Here is a 24,468-nt window from a genome sequence, read left to right as displayed (position 1 = left end):
TGAATATGTTTGACTAGGTGTATGAGTACATATATCAGTTCCTGACTGAATGTGTGAGTGGTCTCAAGAGTGTCAAAGTAGCTCACAATCACCTCATCAGTGGATCTCTGAGTGGATGCATGAGTCTCTGATAATTTCTGAGTAGCTGCATAGGTGGATGAGTGGGTCTGAAAGTCGGTGTTTGAATGTCTAAGTGGGCCGGTGGGTGGGTGTGTGAATCTCTCAGTGGCACTATGAGTGGGTGCATGAGTGTATGAGTGGGTGAATGAGTATGTGAATGGGTCTGTAAGTGGGTGCATGCGTCTGTGAATGGGTCTGCGACTGGATCCATGAGTGTCTAAGTGAGTCTATGAGTGGGTGTATAAGTGTGGGACTGCATCTGTGACTGGGTGCATGAGTTTCTGAGTGGGAGGGTAAGTGGCTGCATAACTGTCTGCGTTCCTCTGTGAGTGGGTGCATGAGTCTCTCAGTGGGTCTGAGAGTTGATGCATAAGTCTCTGAGTGTGCCTGTGAATGGGCATGTGAGTGTCTTCATGGGTCTGTGAGTAGGTACATGAGTGTCTGAGTGGGTCTGTAAATGGATACATTAGTCTCTGAATGGGACTGTGAGGGGGGTGTTTCTCAGTAGGTCTGAGAGAAGGTGCATCAGTGTCTGAGTGGGGCTGTGAGTAGGTATTGGAGTCTTTGAGTGGGTCTGCAAATAGTAATGCGACTGTCTAGGTGGGTCTGTGATTGGGTATGTGAGTCTCTGAGTGGGTCTGTGAATGGGTGATTGAGTGTCTAAGTGGGTATGTGAGTGGGTACATGAGTCTCTGAGTGGATCTGTGAATAGGTGCATGAGTGTTTGAGTGGGTCTGTGAATGGGTCAGTGAGTCTCTGAGTAGGCCTGTAAATGGTTGCATGAGTGTCTGAGTAGATCTGTGAGTGGGTCAGCGAGTCTTTGAGTGGGTCTGTAAGTGGGGGGTGTTTCTGAGTAGGTCGGGGATAAGGTACATCAGTGTCTGAGTGGGTCTGTAAGTGGATGCATGAGTGTCTGAGTGGGTCTGTGAGTGGGTCAGTGAGTCTCTGAGTGGGTCTGTTAGTGGGTGCATGAGTCTCTGAATGGGCCAGTGAGTGGGGGTGTATGTTTCTGTGTAGGTCTGGGAGAAGGTGCTTGAGTGTCTGAGCGGGTCTGTGAGTAGGTGTATGAGTCTCTGAGTGGGTCTGCAAATAGGTGTGTGGCTGTCTAAGTGGGTCTGTTATTGGGTACATGAATCTCTGAGTGGATCTGTGAATGGGTGTGTGAGTGTCTAATTGAGCCTGTCAGTGGGTACATGAGTCTCTACGTGGATCTATTAATAGGTGTTTGAGTGTTTGAGGGGGTCTGTGTGTGAGTGCATAGGTGTCTGAGTGTGTCTGTGAGTGTGTCAATGAGTCTGTGAGTAGGTATGTGAATGGGAGCAGGAGTGTCTAAGTGGGTCTGTGAGTAGGTGCATGAGTGTCTGAGTGGGTTTGTAAATGTATGCATAAGTCTCTGAGTGGCTCTGTGAGTGGAGGTGTCTGTTTCTGAGTAGATATGGGAGAAGGTGCATGAGTGAGTGGGTCTGTGAGTAGGTGTATGAGTGTCTGAGTGGGTCTGCAAATAGGTTTGTGACTGTCTAAGTGGGTCTTTGAGCGGGTGCTTGAGTCTCTGAATGGGTCTCTGAGTGGGTGCATGAGTCTCTGAGTAGGTCTGTAAGTAGGAGCGTGAGTGTATGAGTGGGTCTGTCAGTGGGTGCAAGAGTGTCTGAATAGAGCTGTGAGTGGGTACATGATGTCTGACTAGGTCTGTAGGTAGGTTTGTGAGTCTCTGAGTGGGTGTGTGAGTCTCTGAGTGGGTCTGTGAGTGGGTTGTGAGTGGGTACATGAGTGTCTGAGTGAGCGATGTGAGTGGGAGTTTGATTCTCTTACTTTATCTATGAATCGGTGTGTGAGTGTCTAAGTTGGTTTGTGAGTGGGTACATCATTGTGTGACTGCGTTTGTAAGTGGGTGCATGAGTCTCTGAGTGTGTCTGTGAGTGGGTGCATACGTTTCTTACTGGGTCTTTGAGTGGCTGTCAGAGTCTCTGAGTGTGTCTTTGAATGGGTATGTGAGTGTCTAAGTGAGTCTGTCAGTGGGTACATTAGTGTCTGAGTAGATCTGTTAACAGGTGTTTGAGTGGGTCTGTGGTTGGGTGTGTGAGTATCTGAGTGGGTCTGTAAGTGAGTGTCTAAGTTGGTCTGTGAGTCTCTGAGTGGGTCTGTAAATGGGTGCTTGAGTGTAAAAGTGGGTCTGTGATTGGGTACATGAGTCTGTGAGTAGATCTGTTAATAGGTGCATGAGTGTCTGAGTGGATCTGTGGTAGGGGTTGTGAGTATCTGAGTGGGTCTGTAAGTGGGTACATGGGTATCTAAGTGGGTCTGTGAGTGGATACATGAGTCTCTGAGTAGATCTGTAAATAGGTGTATGAGTCTCTGAATGGGTCTGTGTTTGGGTGCCTGAGTCTCCTAGTAGGTCTGTGAGTTGGTACATGATAGTCTTAGTGTGTCTGTGAGTGGGTCAGTGAGTCTCTGAGTGGGTCTGTGAATGGGCACTTGAGTGTCTATGTGGGTCTGTGAGTAGGTACATGAGTGTCTGAGTGGGTCTGTGATTGGGTGTCTGAGTCTCTTAGTAGTTCTGTGAGTGGGTGTATGAGTGTTTAAGTGCGTCTGTGAGTGGGTGCATGAGTCTCCTAGTGGGTCTGTGAATGGGTGCATAAGTGTCTGAGTCGGTGTGTGAGTGGGCCAGTGAGTCTCTTAATGGGTCTGTAAGTGGGTGCATGAGTCTCCGAATGGGCCTGTGAGTGGGGGGTGTTTCTGAGTAGGTCTTGGAGAAGGTGCATAAGTCTCTGAGTAGGTCTGTGAATAGGTGTGTGACTGTTTAAGTGGGTTTGTGATTGGGTACGTTAGTCTCTGAGTTGGTCTATGAGTGGGTGCATGATTCTCTGAATGGGTCTGTAAGTGTGTGCATGAGTGTCTTAGTGGGTCGGTGAATGGGTGCACAATTGTCTATAACTGGATGTGTGAGACTCTGAGTGGGTATGTGAGTCTTTGAGTAGATTTGTGAGTCTGTGTGGGTATATGACTGGGTGCATAAAGGTCTGATCGGGTCTATGAGGGGCTGTGTGAGTCTCTGAGTGGGTCGGTGAATGGGTATGTGCGTGTCTAAGTGGGTTTTTCAGTGGGTTCATGAGCCTCTGAATGGATCTGTGAATAGGTGTTTGAGAGTCTGAGTGGGTCTTTGGTTGGGTGTGTGAGTCTGAGTGGGTCTCTGAGTGGATGCATGAGTGTCTTAGCGGGTCTGTGAGTGGGTGTGTGATTCTCTGAGTGGATCTGTGAATCGGTATGTGAGTGTCTAAGTGGGTATGTGAGTTGGTGCGTCAGTGTCTGACTGGGTCTGTAAGTGGGTGCATGAGTCTCTAAGTGGTTCTTTGAAGAGGGTGTCAATCACTGAGTAGATCTGTGAGTGGGTGTATAAGGGTCTGACTGAGTCTATTAGTGTCTGTGTCAGTCTCTGAGTGGGTCTGTGAATGGGTGTGAAAGTGTCTAAGTGGGTCTGCCAATGGGTCTGTGAGTCTCTGAGTGGGTCTGAGAATGGGTGCCTGAGTGTCTAAGTGTGCCTGTGAGTGAGTACAAGAGTCTCTGAGTAGATATGTTATTAGGTGTCTGAGTGGGTCTGTGGTTGGGTGCCTGAGTCTCTTAGTAGGTCACTGAGTGGGTGCATGAGTGTCTGAGTGGGTCTGTCGGTGGGTCAGTGCGTCTCTGAGTGGGTCTGTGAATGGGTGCATGATTGTCTAAGTGGGTTTGTGAGTAGGTGTATGAGTCTCTGAGTGGGCCGGCAAATAGGTGTGTGACTGTCTAAGTGGGTCTGTGAGGGGTATATACGTATTTGCGTAGGTCTGTGAGTGGGTGCATGAGTCTCTGAGTGGGCATGTGAGTCAGCACATGAGTGTGTTAGAGAGTCTGTGAGTGGGTACATTATTGTGTGACTGGGTCTGTAAATGGTGTGTGTGTGAGTCTCTGAGTGGGTGAGTGAGTCTCTGAGTGGATCTGTGAGTGGGTGCATAAGTGTCTGACTGGGTCTATGAGTGGCTGTGTGAGTTTCTGAGTGGGTCTGTGAATGGGTGCATGACTGTATAAGTGGGTCTGTGAGTGGATACATGAGTCTCTGCGTGGATCTGCATAGTATGGTTAAGTGCTACACAGATGGGATCCACAGTTGAGAAGAAGGGTCCCCTCATGGGTTAGCTTAGTAGGCCTTGAGAATATAGACTGAGGAATCCAACTGGGTTCAGATAGGCATAGAACTGGAACGTGCCCCTGCTGTGGTGGGCCAGGGTCCATGTTTGATTGCCCCTAGTAGGGAAGTCCATCAAGGTATTGATTAGTCTACCATGGCCTTAGTCTGGAGAGGGTTGTGTTGGATTTGACCATTTTTGCAGGGTTATCCCCAAAGATTTTGCCTTTTTCTTCCAAATTATAGTTACCTTTTTTGTTGGCTTTAGGACTCTGGGCACTCTACCACTGCTAACCTGTGAAGAATTGCATATGCTTTCAGTGTAAATTGCATTGGTGATTGGTTTATCCATGATTAGCATATTTGATTTACTGTTACGTCCCAAATATAGTGCACTAGATGTGCCCAGGGTCTGTAAATCAAATGCTGCTAGTGGGCTTGCAGCACTGATTGTGCCGCCCAAATGAGTACCCCTGCAAACCTGTCTCAGACCTGCCACAGCAGTGTGTGTAGTTTTAAACTGCCATTTCGACCTGGCAAATGCATCCAACCTTCTCTTTTCCAACATGTAAGTCACCCCTAAGGTAGGCCCAAGGCATCCGCATGGGGAGGGTGCAGTGTATTGAAAAGTTAGGATATCCGTTGGTGTGTTTTACATGCCATAATAGTGAGATACTGCTAAATTAATGTTTGACTATCACAAGGACTATCTCTCCCATTGGGTAACATGGAGATTGCCTTGAAATATATTTTAAGTCTAATTTCTCAATGAGAGCTGAAAGAGATTTGGAGTTCAGGGTCTCTAAACTCACAGCTTAAAAGAACATATTTTGGTGAAGTTGGTTTTTAAAGTGCATATTTGAAAATGGTACTTTTAGAATGGTGGCTATTTCTTACTTAGCCATTCTGTCCCTCTGCCTGCCTGTAGAATCCACATCTGGGTTAGGATTACAGTTGGGCTGTTGTGCATTCACTCTAAATAGTCATACAAAGGGAGCTGAGGTATGCCTTGCATGTCCTGATGGGCCACCACTAGGCTGCTGGGCCTTCCTGAGCAAGAGTGGTGGGAGGAGTTGTCAATCAGACCTGAATATGGCTGTGCCTGCCCTCACACAAAGCTGTCTCCACCCCCTTGTAGTGTGTCTGGAGCCGGGTCAGGGAAAGGCAGGACTTGGTGCACTACAAACACTTTCCTTTTTAGTTTGCCAACTTCACAGACAGAAAGGGGTAAAGGTATTATACCTCCGACACCCTAAAATCAGAATACTTCTGGACTAAAGGACATTCTGCCAGGAAGAAGAAGAGTTGGATGCTGTAGGAGGGACAAACACTCTGCCTGTCTGTTGCTTTGATGTGGTGGCCTGCTGCTTGCTGCTTCTGTCCTGGGAATGAAAGGACTGAACTACGCTTTCTGTATACTGCTTTCCAAGGTTCTCCAAGGGTGTGTGTATGCTTGCCCCCTTTAGGAAGTCTCAGAGCCAACAAAGACTTCACCTAATCAGTGCCTGGGCTTTTCTGCTGAGAGTCAGGGTTTGCCAAGTGATGCCAAATCCAGTCCCTGGGCCCTGGGAAGTTGTATCTGTTGAACTGAATGATACAATCCACGTACCAACTTCCAGCATCTTTTTCTATCAACACACTAGAGCCCAAGGTCGCTGCATCGCTGCTTCCTGCACCAAAGTGCGGTTCCCGATCGGTGCATCACCCATGGCTTCACCTTAGGCCCCAGCTTGTCAGCGCAGTGCATCAGAAAAATCATTGTAGCGTGAGTCCTGAGCCCCATGTCACCGACGTCCGTGGTACCCTCTCTGATTCCGACGCATCCCCTAATTGCAGCTGTGGAAACGATGCAGAGCCTGCTTCAATGATGCCACATGGATGCAGCACATCTGGATTTTTGATTCATCATCCCTGGGGCACGATTCTTCATCGACACTGCACTGCAGTAAGAAACCAACGCTGTGTGTCCAGACCCCACTGCATCGCTTCCCCTACGAGCAAGGAATTGACATATCACCTTCCCTCCCAGCAAGGAAACCACACATTACCTCTCCTGTCAGCAAAAATAGACGCATCACCTCCCCTGCCTACCTGTTAGGAACTGACACATCACCTCCTCTGCCAGTAAGGAATTGATGCATCACCTCTCCTACACATTGCCTCTGGGATAAACCTGACTGCTCTGTGCCACGATACCAAAGGGGGTGAGCAGGGGCTATCTTAGCTGTGTAACTTACCCTGACTAAAGTGAGGGTTAATGTCTTGGACAGAGTGCCTACTGACTGCCAACAAGAGACCCTATTTCTAAAAGGAGGCTCCTGCAGCTCGCACCACCCATTGTCCCTGCCAGCGTTGCCAATAACCATAGCACCATAACTATTAATTATGATATTACTACAAGTGTGACAACTCAGACTATTCCAGGCCAAATCTATAAGAATGGCGTGGGCAGCAGGTTTTAGTCATTTTTAATATACATAGAACTATTAAACAACTGTTGTTGCATTCATTTAAAAATTAGACAGACAGTGCCACAATGTGACAAACTGTCATAAGTGCAGGTGCTGACAATTAAGTGCTGATGCTGATCACCAAAACGTCCTTTTCAAATTAAGCACTGTAGCAAGTAGAGAAGTAAAACCATTTGTTAAAAAATAATGAATCATTTTTAGTAGCATAATAGAATTATAATTACAATGAAATGTAATGTTCGTGCTTATTGACTTGGGACAAAGACACAACAACGTTCTTGAATCCATGGAGAACCAGAGCATATTAGGTAAATCAACAGCATGTGGGGTAGCACACCCCTTTAATTCACAAATAATTAAATGAGGTGGTACTCAATGTCCAGTTAACATTTGAAGGTGTCATCAAGATGAAATCCAATTCATTGGCAGGGTTTTTCATAACATTTAACTGGATGAGTTGATAATAGAGCAGATAAGGAAATATATGGTAAATGCAAAATATTTATTTTTAATTACTTGAAATTCACCACTGTCTCCTCATCGTGGGGGCCTTATGTATAGCCTCAGTTTGTATCATGCATTTCATATGTGTAATCATATTAAGGATATATTCTGACCAAAAAAATGAATCTGAAACTTACCTTTTAAGTACATTGTGTGAGCTGTATGAGAAAGATAAAACAGAATTACATCCTTAATACATGCATACACATAGGTAAGCACTTGTAAGTATGTCACAACATTCATATCACTTCCACCAATAGCTCTTCTAGGTACCACAAATGCCTAGATCTTGAATGGCACTGCAGAATGTGACTGTCTGCAAGTAGTTATGTGCCAGTGAAATTACACAATCCATGACGGCCTGTTCCCAGTGGAACATTAATTAACTTACATAATAGTTATACGGCCTCAGCAAAAAAGGGTGTGTGTTACACATCTAGTCCCTCATTTATGGGGATTTGGCGTAAGGAAGCCCTGCAAGTCAGCTTGCTGTGCTGCCCTATGCCAAAGGGAAAGGGCAGCGTATTTATGCAATACAGTGCATTCCTGTCCTTTCCTCTAGTGCTTGTGTTGTTTCAGCAGCCTACCACCAATACAGGTACTCTTGCACCATGGTGCAAGGATGCCTTGGTTGTCGGCAGGACAGTTTATGTGCAGGAAAGGGCACCTTCCTGTACAGAAACAATCCTAAGATGTGTTTTCCTATTTCTATGTGTGTTGCAGAATGCAACATGCGTAGAAAGAGGAAAAAGCGAGAAGAAATACAGGGGTATATTATCAAGGGGTTTTATCTCCGCTTTTTTGGCTTTAAAAGCCAAGAAAGCGGAGATAAAATTATCTCCCTATTACCAAGCTGTCGCTAACACCAGTTAGCGACAGCTAATAGGAGATAGCGACCATCATGGGCCCCACTTTGCATGTCAGTGATATTTATCACTAATGATATGCAAAGTGGGCGTGCCAAGATGTTAGCGACTGGAAACAGTCGCTAACATCGCTATCTCCTATTACCAACTTTTGGAGATATTCGCGCTAAGGGCGAATATCTCCAAAAGCTAACACCTGCCCTGAGCAGTTCTTAGCCATGTTATCCAATGGGAGGTGGATAACATGGCTAAGAGCATTTGCTCGATAATGCATGAATATCGCTGACTTTTCAGCGATATTCATGCATTGCGGGCGTTTTTTATCGCATTTGCGATAAACCTTGCTAATAGCAAGGTTTATCTGCGATAAAAATCGCCGATGTGCGGCGATAATTTTTGTCTCTAAACAAGTTAGAGACAAAAATTATCGCTAGTTGTTGATAATATACCCCACAATTATTTCTCCTTGTTACACCTCACCTCGGGAGGTTTAAGGTTTTGGTGCTTCCCCAGACTTACAAGCTCTAGGAAATCTTGGGAAGTGTCAAAATTCATGGCAATGCAGCAATTTAAACTGCTTTGCTGTACCCCATATCTTTGAGGCCATTCAAAGCAACACATAGTGGCTTTCTGTGGCCTCATGGATAATATTTTGTAATATGAACCACCGGAACGTCACAAAAAGTGACTCTCCGGTGGTGGAAGGGGCTCGTAAATAAGACCCCAGCAGTCTTTATAAATGTACTGAGTGCAGTAAGGCAGTACATATCAGTAGGTGAACTTTCAATGTCCCCGACACTGCTTGATGATGAATAGTTCAGAAGTGTGAGCGTTTTGTTTGATTGAGTGGTTGGTCAGTTTGGGAGGGTGGGTTTTCCAAATACAAAACTCAGACATATGCTGAATTAAATAAAGCATCACATATTAAGGAAGTGTACTTTCTTATTGCAATCGACCAATCGTTTTGCACCCCAGAAAGAATATGATGTTTGTGTAGGAGGTCCTCTTTAAGTGTTAGTAGCTGCAATTCGCGTTCAACCACAATTTCTCTAAGACAAAATATTATTCCTAGAAAGTCTATGGTCATATTTGTATAATGGTGATTGAGAATGCCCGTGACAATGGTTTTGTGTATTGAAACATCCATTGTGACAGTTATATGTGCAGAGTTCCTTCACGGCACCAAAGCGATATATTCTCCATCATGTTTAAAATGTACAACACAGGAAGACTGTGCATTAATTAACCCAGCACGTAAGTCGCTTAATTTATTTTAATGGGGCCCTGTGCACCATTACAAAGAGCATCAAGATTGCATTCAGACTGCCGTCCGGAGGGGCATCACAGCCAAACGCATCGCATATCAAAGCAAAAAAAGAGAATTGGAATCCGAAAGTGCGGTCCATCGAATTTATGCATGTAGAAAATATTCATGAAGATTAAGATCGATTGGAGATTTTATTTTTGTAGTTTCACATATTGTGCACTTGGCTCAAAGATATTGGGGGCATATTATCAAGAACAACGTTAAAATTATTGCCGCGTTAGCGGCAGAAAACTGCCGCTAAAGCGGTGATAATGGGCTTGATAGTATGCCCTTGAGAATTCCAATTAAAGCCCATGTTCACGCCAGAACATGGGCTTCTATGGGAATTCACAAGGGCATACTATCAAGCCCATTATCTCCGCTTTAGCTGCAGTTTCCTGCAGCTAAAGCGGCGATAATTTTAACGCCGTTTCTTGATAATATGCCCCATGGAGCGGTCCACATGAGAATCCGAAATTACACCTTTTATCTTTCCTCATGGGAAGGTTACGAGGAAGATTTACAAGCCCACTGCGCCACCAGTACGTCACTGTTGTGACGTACTGGTGGCGTATTTTCCTGCTCCATATTTACAAGGAAAGGAAAAGCCACCCTGAGTGGCTTTTACTGTCCTTGCAAATACGGCCCCTTTATATGCAGCACTTTGCGTTAAAGGGGCGTTCCATGGGTGTTGCTCTGGGTGTTCCCACCCAACACCCATGGAACTAGACACATTTCCAGATTTACATGGAATTGTAAATCTGGAAATGCATATGAATGCTATGCCTCCCCAGGGGAGGCGTAGGGAGGAGCAACAAAGAGAAATGTTTTAATTTCTCCTCGGTTTTACCTCTTTCAATGCGTGCTGCATTCTACAGCACGCATTGAAAGAGGAAAATGCCTGTAGTGATTGTTTTCATGCAGGATGGTGCCCCTTCCTGCACAAAAACAATCTCCCCATGATGCAGACATCCTTGCACCATGGTGCAAGGGTGCCGGCGCATGGCAGCTGTTTGTGCGCCAGCGCAGGGGAGAGCACACACATGCATCATATCATTGTAAATATGTTGCATTCCTGTGCTCTGAAAGCGACTCAGTGCGGCACAGCCAAATGGCTTGCGGAAGGCACTGAGTCACTTTCTTGTAAATCTGCCTCAGGGTTTCTCAGACAAGCACTTGTTAAGAGCCTCTTTTGGTGTCAACTCATTTGTTTATTAACTTTTTCCATAACCTCTGTGATTTTCAGGCAATAATTTCGATAATAGAACAACAGTAGTAAACGTAATGAAAAATTATGTTGGAAGACTTATGAAGTTAAATATGGGCCCGATTCTCAAAAGTAATCTGAGACAAAATCCTAACTTTACGACTTTCGGTATTCACAAAGGGCATTTAGGGGTAGTAAATTTAAGTTTTGGTCTTAAGTTAAACTTAAGACCAAAACTTAAACTTAAGACCAAAACTTTGTCTCACTTAAACCTTAGTTTTGATCTTAAGTTAAACTCAAGACCAAAACTTAAGTTTAACTGAGGCAAAATCCGAATTTACTACTCCTAAATGCACTTGGTGAATACCGAAAGTCGTAAAGTGAGGATTTTGTCTCAGATTACTTTTGTGAATCCAGCCCATCTGGGCAGATTCATGAGCCCCCTGTGCCACCAGTACGTCACTTTTTGTGACGTACTGGTGGTGTATCTTCCTGCTCCATATTTACAAGGACAGGAAAAGCCACCATGATTGGCTTTTCCTGTCCTTGTAAATATGGCCCCTTTACACGCAGCACTTTGTATGAAAGGGGCATTCCATGGGTGTTGTTGTGGGTGTTGCCATGCAAAATCTATGGACACATTTCTACATTTGCAATAAATTGCAAATCTGGAAATGTGTTTGAATGTTACGCCTTGGTTTTTCCTCTTTCAATGGTGCTGCATTCAACAGCACACATTGGAAGAGGAAAATGCCTGTAGTGATTTTTTTTGTGCAGGATGGTGCCCCTTCCTGCACGAAAACAATCTCCCCATGACGCAGGCATCCTTGCACCATGGTGCAAGGGTGCCTGCGCCGGTGCATGGCAGCTGTTTGTGCGCCAGCGCAGGGGAGAGGACAGGAATAAGACATAACATTGTAAATATGTTGGATTCCTGTGCTCTCAAAGTGACTCAGTGCGGCGGTCACTTTCTTGCAAATCTGCCCCATAAGCACTACGAGACAAGCATTATTTAATTCCAATTTATAAGAGTTAACGTAATAGGTGACACACATATTTTGACAACCAATAGAATTGTTAGGAAAGCAGGAAACGTGATAGTTAGGTGGACTAGAATAATTGAAATCAGGTAAAACAAAAAGCCACTTATCAGGAAAGCAGGTAGACATTGGTTATGTATGACTACAGAACTGAGAAAGATGTGTTTGTAATGGTAATTGAAATTAAGGGGCATATTTATGAGAGCATTGCATCATTTTTGCACCACGCAACATGAGTGATGCAAACCTCAAAGTCATATTTATGAATACGCCGAAAGCCACTTTGTGTGGATTTGAATGGCTTAAACAATTTAGAGGTAGGCAACACAGCACGCATTGCTTTGTTACCTTACTCTGCACAAGGAAGGTATTTCATGGGTGTTCAGCTGGAGTTCCCATCCAACTCCCTTGGTTTTAGATGCATTCCCAGATTATGAAGTACTTGTAAACCTAGGAATGTGCCAAAGAGTTATGACTCCCCAGGAGAGGGGTAACGAGGAGAAATATCTTTATTTCTCCTTGTTTTTTTCCCTCTTTCTATGTGTGCTGCATTCTGCAGCACACGTACTAAGAGTAAAACGCCTCTAAGGTTTGTTTTTGTGCAGGAAGGGCCCCCTTCCTGCATTGGCACTAGGTTGTTAAAACAGCATCAGCACAAGGGGAAATTACAGGAATGCACTGTAATGGATAAATACAGTGCATTCCTGTCTTTTCCCTGTGACACAAGTCAGTGCGGCAAAAGTGACTTGATAAATATGGCCCTAAATGTCCATGAAGAAACATTTGTTATATACTGCGTAAGTATTGCCGTGTGATGGAGCACTACCCAAGAGAGAAAGAAATCCATAATAGCAAAAACATGGAAACTAGGAGATAGAGATTTTTGCCAGGCATGCCATCTTTATGAGGAAAAATGGCAGTTAAAGAACCCGATATTTGTGAGACGCATACTAATCACCCCCTTTACGGTCTCAAGGTGCTGGGGGCCATCAGGAAGATTAAGGGCCACATGTAGGTAATTGCCATTTACCGATTCTAAAATACTGAATTTTACCGATTCGGTATTTCAGAATCGGTAAAAGGTATGTAGCAAAGAATTCTGTAAATATTACCGATTCGGTAGTATTTGGTATTTTAGAATCGGTATTTACTGATTCGGTAATTCCAATTCATTCCTATGGGCCACCAGGCCCATAGGAATGAATGGGAATTACCGAATCGGTAAATACCGATTTTTGTAATAGGGGGAACACATTCAAGGGTGGCAGGGTGTCACAATGACACCCTGTTGCACCCCTGAATCGTGCATGTGTGCACATGTGGCACACATACATGTCTGCCACATGGCACAGTTAAAAAAGCACAAAATTGCTTTTTTTAAGGTTTTCGATATTTACCACCAACTTGTAGTTGGTGGTAAATAACGAATCCTTAAAGCACATAAGCACTCTTAAATGTGCTTCCTACATACCATCTACCGATTCAGTAAATAATGATTCTGTAAATACAGAATCATCACCTACATTGGAAATGGCTCAATACCGGTCGGTAAGCCTGAAATTTACTGAATTTCGGGTTTACCGAACGGTAATGAGCCACCTACATCAGGCCCTAAGTGAGCTATTGACCAGAGTCACATGGTGCTGGGCTGAGCTGCTGCCGGCATGTGGATCAAACCAGGAGCCCCGTGCTCCGGAGTCAGCCGCCCTGTCACTGCGCCACACCTCTTCCTTCACTTACAATACATGTTTTGGAAACAACTTGGTTTGACTAGAGAAGGAAGAGACGTAGCAGTTAGGCATGCAGCAAAGGGTTGTTTGAGGGAACCTAAATCAAATGCAATTTGCTTGCATGGCAGCCAGCTTTGCCTTAAGCTTAATATATCAAAACTACTCAAAACAGATAGTACAGCCTCCTCAACCAAGGGTTACAGGAGATAAAGAATTGGATCAGAATTACTGTAGCTATAGTTGCCTCTATTTTTTATGGGAGAAGCCAAGGTGTGCACCTACCCATATATTCTTCCCATCATCACCCTGCTTCCGTCACTGTGGGAATTCTTATCAACTTAGGAAGCATCCCGGTCATGGTGAGGTGATGAACGACCGAATAAATATGAACATGATTTTGTCCATTTCATCCAGGCAGTATAGCAGGGCTAAATAAACCTTATTATTGGGTGAAAGTCATGATTTATTGTTTACAATTCTGTACTGGATACAGACTGCAACTCTGAATAGTCACATTCACATCTTGTTGAAATTGTAGCTGTGCGCCACATACCCTCACAATATTAAATAAATTGTTCAAACTATTTTGAGACTACAAGGCTGGCATTCCGTTTAGGTTCTGAGTAGATATGTGGTCCAATATCACATGTATTATACTCTGTAATAACTAATGTCAGCAAAAAAGTTCTGTATATCAATATATAGAAACTTAGGGTCTGATTTAGAGTTTGACAGATTGGCACTCTACTAAAAACATGACGGATATCCCGCCCATCTTCTTACAAAAGCATTATATCCTAATGCACTACTAATAGGGTGACCTGGATGTCCATCACGCTTGTGATGGAGTGCCCATCTGGCAAACTCTAAATCCGGCCCTTAATAATTCATCTTCCTGCAAGGAACTACTAATCCCTGGTTAAATGGGCAGATGATGACTTAGATGAGAGAAGGGCATCAATTTACAACCACTCCTTCAAATCTATTGTGGATTGCACAAAAAATATGGGGTTCACTAAACACAACTGTTTCTACCTAACAAAGCCTTAATCACTTATTCACAAATCATTTGGAGCACTATGTTTGGTTCTAATGAATGAATGAATGACCTATTGTAGAGTGCATAGTAGTATATCCTGCATCTTCGAGACTGAATCACCTATCGAGTTTGTCCATCAGCAATATAGGCTGCTCAAAAATTACTTGATCCTTTTATAGTCCTATTTCCTTTTGAGAATGATGCTGGAACTTGTCATGCACCTTTTCTACATGTTCTTCATCATGAAGGATGCTGATAAGATTTTAATATCCAGACTTTTTTCTAAAAACACAGGAGTCACATAATGTAGGTGATGAAATAGATCTAGAATTCTAATATGAATCTTTCTAAATCACTTCCTGGAAAATCCCACAGGGAAGTTTTTAATCGTATGTATCTCCCTCCCTATTAAAGACAATCAGTCTTCCTTTAGTGCACACATCCCATCAGGGCATCCTTGACTAAACATATAGGGCCTTATTACAGGTTTGGAGGTCTGATGCCTTAGGACTCGGTCTGCTCTCACCAGCAGCCCACTGTGCTGGCATTCCAAAGACCACTCTGTTACGAGTTGACCACAGGGCAGGCGGTGTGGAGGAGGGGATCTTGCAGTGGTGGTGAATACTATTACCAAATATATTGATGCCTGTGAATGCATTTTGACTGCATATGTGTCAGATGCAAACGGGGGCGTGGCCTAAAAAGATGGCTGACTAGACGTGTTCGTGCCAAGCTCCTGCCCCAATGTAGAATTAATTCTGATGTAATCCTGGTGCAATGGTGTTCCAGAGCGTGATCCTGCAGTGGGGGCCCCCCCCTAACCCCCCCTGTGGACCCAGAGACGTGATCGCGCCTCTGCCTGCATTGAGAGAGCAGCGCGTGGCCCTGGTCGGACCCGCCGGAGCCCGGCCCTTGAAAATGGCAGCCTCCCCGATCTGGTGCGAGTGAGGCGCGCCACAGAGCTAGAGGCTGCATCGGCGTGGGGAGCTGCTCCCCGGAGGTCGGGACGTGGAGAGAGACCCTGCGGAGGAGTGCCGGTGATTATAGGCGGCGGAGCGTGGCCGACGGGCTGCCTGCCGCGGAACCGGGGGCGGTGTCCACGCGAGGCCAGTGCTGTGAGGCCTGTGTGTGCCCTGGTTTCTGCTACCAGAGTGCGGAGTGGAGGCCCGTAACTTGAACTGTGCCTGTGAAGACTGGGTGGGCCGGAGGCTCCGGGGCCCCCCCGCATGCCCTCCGCTGAAGGATGGTGAGGCCCTGCTGCTGGTGGACGTGTGGAGAGGTGGTGGGCTGGGTAGGACCTCCGGATGAGATCCCGGGGACGAGGATAGGCCTGAGGACATCCCAGCAGTGGCGGCCTGGCGAAGGCGGGGAGGCCTGGGACCTCACTCAATGCTGTTGACGACCTGCCTGACAGATGGATAGTTTTCCCCCCTTTTGAAGACCGGGTGTGCCAGGGCAGTCCCCGAGCCCATAGCAAGGCGGAAAGAAGGTGATCCAACGCATGGTGACCCAGTGGGAGAGACCCTTAGGCCTGGTGAGGGGGTCTCCAAGGATGCGGGGTGTTGTGGCCAATCATGGATGATACCTGGAGGACCCCAGCGGCGTCCCACGCGTGGAGCACCCTGGACGGAGGGGTCACTGGTGAGTCGTGGTGTGGTGGGGCCAGAGGAGACCCTAAGGTGGCACGTGGGCCAGCCTGGGCTAAGTGGAAGAGTCTGGGACATCGTCATTGAAGCCGGAGTGTGGCCCACGGGGTGGTCCCGGCCATGTTTGGGACTGGAGGACAGTTAGCTGGGTCGCGAACGACGCCTAGGTGACCCGTTGGGTGACCGCTGCACCCGGGGGACCCACCCCCGCCTACCGACAACACAATTCCCTGACGCGGTATTCTGGAAAACCCACGCTGGATATGGGGAAGGACAGGCCCACGCGAGGAGCTCAATCAAATAAAATAATGCAATACACAGTCCCAGGCCCGACGGTGATGGAGCGACTCAGAACTGATCGGGAGGTGGTGTCCCGCCAGGGTGCTGCAGCCCGGGACAAAACCGATATCTGGGAGGCAATCTGGGAGTCAAGTGTGGTCTTGGAAACCAAAATGGACTGGATGACAATGGATATCAACCATTTGCGCCTGGACCTCCGGAAGGTGGCGGACAGGGTTACCACCACTGAGAAGGACATGGGTGCACTGGATTTTGAGGTTCGCCAGTTGAAAGACACGGTAGCGGCTCTCCATGAGCACGCGGCCCAGCTGGAGGATAGGGCAGAGGACGCAGAAGGGAAGTCCAGGTGGAAGAATCTTCGCTTTGTGAGATTTCCAGAATGGGCAGAATAGATGGCGGGGGCAGTTTTTCGCCACGTCCTACTCGGGGTTTGCCAGGGGTACATTGATTTGGGTGGCGCCAGGGGTCCCCTTCAAGGCCATACACACTAAGCAGGATCCGGAAGGGCGGTTTGTGATGGTGACGGGGACGCTGGATGGACGTAGCTAATGCCTGGTCAATATTTATGCTCGAAAACACCGACGAGGGTGAGTTTCTTGGGCGGGTGCTAGGACAGTTAGACCTGGACCCAGACACAGAACTACTTATTGCAGGAGACTTTAATTGTGCCCTTGATGGGGATTTAGATAGGCACCCCCCAAAATTAGACGCAGAGCCCAGAATGAGAGAAGCGATGGGCCAGATGCTTCAGAGCTATGGCTTACTTGATACATGGAGGCACCGCAACCCTGCCAACACCCATAGTCAGCTGGACTAATTTTTTCTTCATGGAATGGCAATGTATTGAGCAGTGGGGTCTAATACTCGGCCTGATACTTGTCTAATCACTCACCGCTCCAGCTCACCTACTCGCTAGACAGACCGCGGCCTAAGATCCCATTGTGGAGGCTCAACATGGTTGCGCTGGGTGACCCGACCTACAAAGAGGCTATCTTACCAGGGCTTGAGGCGTATCTGGAGGTTAACTGGGGCTCGGCTGGCTCCAGGGTGGCTGAATGGGACGCAATGAAGGTAGTTTTTCGAGGGATCTGTCTGTCCACGGAGGTGTGGATAAGAAAGGTATTGGAACGGGATCTCTGCCGGTATGAGGATCGCCTAGCGGTGCTCAAAAAAGCCTTCCCCATGGATAAGGAGAGGCAGCCTGACTGGAAAGCTACGCGACCGCAACTGGGGGACACATGGGCCACACTTGGTAAATTTAATAGAACTGCCAGTAGGCGGAGATGGTACACAAAGGGCGGCAAGGCCGGGCGATTGCTGGCACATTTGATTCGGGCAGAAACTCAACCCCACCCGATTTTGGCATTACAGAATGATAGGGCCAGTTGGTATATACTCAACATGAGATCAATAATGTCTTCCGGACCCATATCTGTAAAATATAATCTGAGTCTCGACCCCATACGGGTCTTGAGGAAGTGGAGGTGTACCTTGAGGGATTGCAACTGCCCTGCGTGGATGCGGATAGTCAGGAGGACCTGGGAGGCCCCCTACGGGAGGAAGAAGTACGAGCAGCGATTGCCCACTTGAAGACGGCCAAATCCCCTGGGATGGACGGATTAGCCGCCAAATTTTATAAGAAGTATAAGGGGGTCCTGATCCCGAATCTACTCAAACTCATGGTAGAAGCCTACGACAGCGGCTCACTCATGGATTTCATGCGGGCAGCTACGATAGTTATGATAGCCGGGTAAGGATCCCCTTCTTTCCGGCTCATATAGGCCTATATCCATGTTGAATGTGGTTCTGAAAATTGTCAGTCAGGTACTGGCAAGTAGGTTTCTCCCTCATCTCAGACAGCTGCTCCATGATGACCAGTCAGGATTTATTCCAGGTCTGAATACGCTGCGCAACATTCGTCGCCTGGCTCATGTAATGCAAGCTCTGGAGGGTCGAGCCCAGCAGAAAACACTATTATTTCTCAACATCGAACAAGCGTTCGACTCAATCCAGTGGGATTACCTCTGGAAGGTACTCCTGAAAATGGGTGTAGGGGAAGGTTTATACAGTGGATACGACTGCTTTATGCAAAGCCAGAAGCCAGGGTTCGAACGGGAAGATGTGTGCCGGACATCATACGCATAATGAGGGGGACATGCCAGCGATGCCCGTTCTCCCCACTACTTTTCGCCCTGGTGATGGAACCTCTGGCGTGTCATCTCCGCAGGGTGTTGGAGGGACAGGGCATACGGGTGGGAGACATGGAGCATGTGGTGTAACTGTACGCTGACAATGCGTTGATCTACTTGAACTGGCCGTCGCAGTCGCTGCCGACTTTGATAGCCGCACTGTCGCAGTTTGGGGCTGCTTCAGCGCCAGCAGTTAATAAAACAAAATCACAGCTTTTTGCGATTGGAGACCAGACAGACTGGGAGGGGGTCCATCGCCCGGAGTAAGGACTTCCGTGGGTAGAGGACACGCTCAGCTATTTGGGGGTGTGGATAGGACGCAACGCGTCGGTCTTCTTCCAACATAACATAGGAAGGATACTCCGGAGGCTGAAAGGAAGTATCGCTTTTTGAAACACCATCAAGCTTTCACTGATGGGGAAGACCACCCTTATAAAAATGGTGGTCCTCCCGCGCTGTCTATACACAATGCAGGGTTCTTGCCATGAACTGCCGCACCGGGTCTTCAGGGAATTAGATTCCCTGTTACTCCTATTATTGTGGAATGGGAAGCGCTGCAGGGTGAGTCTCGAGTCTCGCGGTTCTGAAACGCAGGTGGGGCAAGGGGGTTTAAAAGTCCCGGATCTAGAACTGTATTATTTTGCGCGACACCTGCAACATGCGATAGCCTGGTTGGATACAGACCCATCTTGGGAGAGGTCCTTAATAGCAGGAGCATACGGGAAAGAGCAGTTGGGAGCGCTGCTGTGCCGGGTCAGGGGGCGGCGGGAAAACGGCCCTCCACTGGTCCGGCTGGTGGCCACGATCTGGAATCGAGTGACACGCCGCCTAATTCGTGACAGGCCGTTCGCCCCTGAGATGGATCTATGGTTAATTCCTCCCTTTGCCCGGATAGATAGGCTTATGTCGACGGACAGATGGAAAGAGGGGGGCTGCCTGATGCTGACCGGCCTTTATCCAGACGACAAATTCATTATCTATCAAGAGGCGGCGACAGCCTTTGAGCTAGGACCGGGGTAATTTCAGCAATATGTCAAAATAGCGGCGACGGCGCGACAATTATGGCCCCAGTTTCCTGAAGCCCCCATGCACACCCGTGGTTACCATGATAGCGATGGCAGGGGGCATAAGTTTGTGATGCATCTCTACAGGGTTCTGAGGGAGGATAAAAAGTTGGGTCCCCTGGCGATAGAACACAAATGGCAGCAGGTGTGTCAGCAGCAGGTTACCCCACGAGAGTGGGAAAAAATACACGAGAGTGTGAGGAAAGTGTCAGTAAGCGATCGCTTCAAATAAATCCAATATAACATTGTACACATGACCTATCTTTCACCCGCGAGACTTCAGGCCATTGATAATAGTAGGGACGCGCACTGCCCGAGATGTCGTAGCTCACAGGTGGATTTTATACATATGGTGTGGGCGTGCCCTGAACTCCAATCATATAGGGAGGCGGTCCTGTTAGAACTGACGAGGGTGACGGGATGGGTGGTGGAGATGGATCCACGGGCGTGTTTCCTGGGCTTGATCCCTCGGGACCCTAAACGGAAAGTAAGCAGGCGCTTTTTGGTGTTGGGGCTGGTTGTAGCCCGGCGACACATCGCGATCCACTGGCTGGCCCAACGGGGCCCATTACTCAAGAAATGGAAGACCGACCTGCGGGAATGGGCACTGGCAGAGGAGGTGCACATGCGGAACACTAGGAGGGATGGCAAACTATCTGAGGTCCTACTGGCGTAGGGGGCAATGCTACAGGAGATGGTGGGACAAGACTCCCAGGTGACACCGACCAGTTCCGGAACAGTGCCCTCTGGGCGGGGGGAGGCCCCTGAACACGTAGGAGCCTTACCAGGTGACCCAACTCAGGGATAGGGAAACGTAAACAGCATCACAGGCCCGGCAGCACGGGGGGGAGGGGTGTTTGGGGAGTTGGAGGGATTGGAGGGATGGGGGTGGGTTTTCTCCTTTGTTCATAGCCTTTACAAGATGTGGTGCATTTGAACGACTCTGTAGCTGCACACTAAGGTGCCAATGGAAGCTTTACAATTTTACCTATGACTATTGGACTGATTTGGCATTGTGGCTCCACTATGAACCACCTCAACGGAGGCGGTCCAAATGTATGGATGTACCTTGATTGTTTTCATGATTTAGAGATGCAAAAATAATAAAGAAATAAAAAAAGAATGTGTCAGATGCACACATATGCATGATATATGTGGGACAATACCATATACCCATTACCGGGGTTCAGCCCATATGTAGGCAGTCTCGGCAATGGTTATATGGTACAAAAAGGACTCACCTGCAGATCGCTGTGTACACCGTTGTAATCCTCCGATTGAAGATCCTGCTGTGAACGGAGGACCTGGAGAAAAGGATCCGCATTGGAATCTGCCCGGAAGAAGAAGGGAAGGGTGAGTACGCACCCCAAATCCTTCATCACTGCCACCTTGAAGCCATGGTCTGCTTGTGGAACATGCAACTCCTCATATATACAACAGTGCTGCTTCCCTGAGGTGGCTGACTTTCCCCAGTCGTGAACCCGATAGTTGACAGTCTGCTGGTGGTCTCGTGGTCCAGTGGCGGTCATTGTAATTTGATCCACCCAACTCATAATATGGCGGTCAGACTGCCTAGCTCACTTGGCAGTCTGAAAACCCACTTTTGTCCCTCCTGAATATGCAGGAGTGTGATAAACACATGCCATAGCAACGGTGACAGACTTCCCTTGTGCCCCTAGGGGCCTACCTACCTATATGAATAGTTCCTTAATGGAGGAATGTGCATATTGTAGGGTAATCTGCACATTTTCATAAGGTTTATCCATTATCTAAGGAGGGAGGCCCTCTTTTTAATATGTGGCCACTAAAAAAGCTTATGTGCAATCAAAATTAAAGAAGGGTATATACTGACCCTTCTTTGGTACCAACAATCATTCCTGCAATGTAAAAATTACCTAGTACTGTTAGCAGAGAAAGGTCATCCTTTGTAATCAGGTCCCAGCTTATCATAGACTAACAACAAATAGAGGTAGGCGAATTACCTCCTGTGGTAGTAGAGCTGTCCTCAAAAAGCGCCTTGAATATTAAAGGATGTAACCCTCTTTAAGTAATAATGGAACTATTCCTTACTAGGTTCACTTAGGTCTAAAAAATGTTAACCTGAGCTCAAACCTTTTTACCTGTAACACTTAGCAGGCAGCCTTAATTTAAAAGAAATGTGCACATCATATATCAGTATCAAAACAGTACAGAAGCAGAAAAACACAACACAATAAAATTCCCATTCAAATTGATCAAAATAGAGAAAATGTGAAAGAGCAAAAAGACACTAAAATGGAAAAAATGGATGCAGAGAACCAGATATATCGTTTTAGATGTTCTAGTGCCAAAAAGTGCAAAACACCATAGACAGGTGTCTTGTTGTCCTAGACGGGGCGACGTCAAAAGTTAAAGAGGACCAAGGGTCAGATTCAGGGACTAGGTTTGGTCCAGTCAAATGTAAACCATTTTAAGTTTCAAGCTTTATTTATATGCATAGTTAATTAAAACCAGTGTATTACAGACAAAATTTAAAGAAAATGAAAAGGATAAAATACATTTTAAGACACAAGTAAAAAATAAACATAAACACTTTTTAAAATGTGCATGTAGAAGAATGACATGGTAGCACTAGGGGATAAAGGATGCAGAGACAATAAAATGACCTGTAATCAAGTAAAAGATTGCAGAATACTGATAAAGCCAAGCATAACTTTACCTATAATCTAGCCCTTCTTAATGTAATGAACCTAATAAAGTGCCAAGTGCAATAAAACTATCAGCAAGTGGGGGATTTCCTGCCCGTGTGTCATTATAGAATTTGTGCATTATGAGCTGAGTCATAAGAAATAAAATGCAATATGTGTGAGGAAGAGATGGAAACTTACCGGCTGCTTGATACAATGGCGACGAGGATGCCAGTGCAAGAAACTTTATTAGCTTGCAGTTAGTTAAGCTGTGGGTCCTCTAACTTGAAGCATACTAGCACTGCTTGCTGTTTGATTTTGTCTTTTTCTTGGACAAAATCTATATTAACAAGGTCAGCGGTTGGTTGAAGTGCCAGCTGGATCCATAGAGGGTCTTGTCGGTGGTGGCTAGATGCATTGCAAGACCTTAGTGGGAACCTTGGCATTGCAGAAAATTCAAGGCTCTCAACATTGAAGATGGAAAAATTCTGAGTGCATGAGGTCCAGAGATCAGTCCCAGGAAGGTGTTGTTGTTGGCAGGGTACTGCTCTGTGTTGGTCCCGGTGAATTGCTCTACATTTTGAATTAGAAACTGTTTTTGTAAGTCAGGATCTTTTCAGCTGGCAAACCAGCAGTTTGAGTCAGACCAGCAGTTTGATGTCGGCAGCTTTGGCTAGGTGGTGGTCCAGTGACAGCCTCTAGTGCTTTTGGCAAAAATCCATGATAACGTTTCTAAGTCCCAGCTTTTAGGGTTAGGCAGGAGGAATACACTGTGATACTTATTCAGGGGCCCCAGGACCTTAGGGTCACTACTTGGGGGTCAGGTCCTATGTTCTCTTTAAGGTGTGTGCCTGTGCGCTCGCGCACCTTTCGATTTAAGAGCACCCAGTTTTTCATGTGGACCACGCACACTGAACATGCACAAAGGGAGTCTTTGTCAAGTGCTCATTTAAATGAGCAACTTGAAACTTTCTCTTGGTGCATGATGGCACTCGAGCTCCATAAGAAATCTTGGAGAAGTGTGAGGGCACTCAGGGTCATTTTATGCAGGAACAATCGTATTTTGGAGACACCACTAGCTTGGGACGGTGCGGCACGTTTACTCCGAATATTGTTTTCCACGGACTTTCTGTCTGCATACCATTACTCCACGAGGTATTTGACCTCGCATACCATCACTCTGCATTTTTTCACAACGCGTGTGCATTTACCACGCATGCCTTTACAACGAATTACGTTGTAAAGGCATGTATGGTAAATGCACATGCGTTGTGAAAATAAATAGACTTCAAGAAGATGGAACCAGGAGGAGTATGGAACCACGATGACGAGAAAGGTAATGGGGTTTGGGTTAATTTTTTAGGGGTGGGGGGTCGTGCTGGGGCAGTGATTGTGTAGTGTAGTGTAGTGTTTGTGTAGTGTAGTGTAGTGTTGTGGTGGTTGTGTAGTGTAGGGTCGTGCTGGGGGTAGTGTTATAGGGATTAGGGTAGTGTTGTAGTGTTTGTGTAGTATAGGGTCATGCAGGGGTAGTGTTTTAGCGTTTAGGGTAGTGTTGTAGTGTTTGTGTAGTGTAGGGTCTGCAGGGGTGTAGTGTTTTAGGGTTTAGGGCAGTGTTGTAGTGTTTGTGTAGTATAGGGTCATGCAGGGGGTAGTGTTTTAGGGTTTAGGGTTGTGTTGTAGTGTTTGTGTAGTGTAGGGTCATGCTGGGGGTAGTGTTATAGGGTTTAGGGTAGTGGTGTAGTGTTTGTGTAGTGTAGGGTCATGCGGGGGTAGTGTTTTAGGGTTTAGGGTAGTGTTGTAGTGTTTGTGTAGTGTAGGGTCATGCTGGAGGTAGTGTTTTAGGGTAGTGTTGTAGTGTTTGTGTAGTGTAGGGTAGTGTTTTAGGGTGTAGGGTAGTGTTTGTATACTGTAGGGTAATGATGTAGTGTTTGTGTAGTGTAGGGTCGTGCAGGGGTAGTGTATTAAGGTAGTGTTGTAGTGTTTGTTTAGGGAAGAAAAGTGGTATATGGTAGTGTTGGGGGGCGTGCTGGGTAGTGTAAATGTAGGAAAAGGACTGTGTGTCGAGGGTGGGTTGTGCAGGGGTACTACATTAGCGTGTAGGGTAGGGTAGGGTAGGGTAGGTTAGGGAACTCATACTTACATTTAAAACTTTTACAAAGAGTATACC

Source organism: Lissotriton helveticus, chromosome 2_1, assembly GCF_964261635.1.
Source record: "Lissotriton helveticus chromosome 2_1, aLisHel1.1, whole genome shotgun sequence".
Taxonomy (NCBI): Eukaryota; Metazoa; Chordata; class Amphibia; order Caudata; family Salamandridae; genus Lissotriton; species Lissotriton helveticus.
This window is presented reverse-complemented; position numbering follows the sequence as displayed.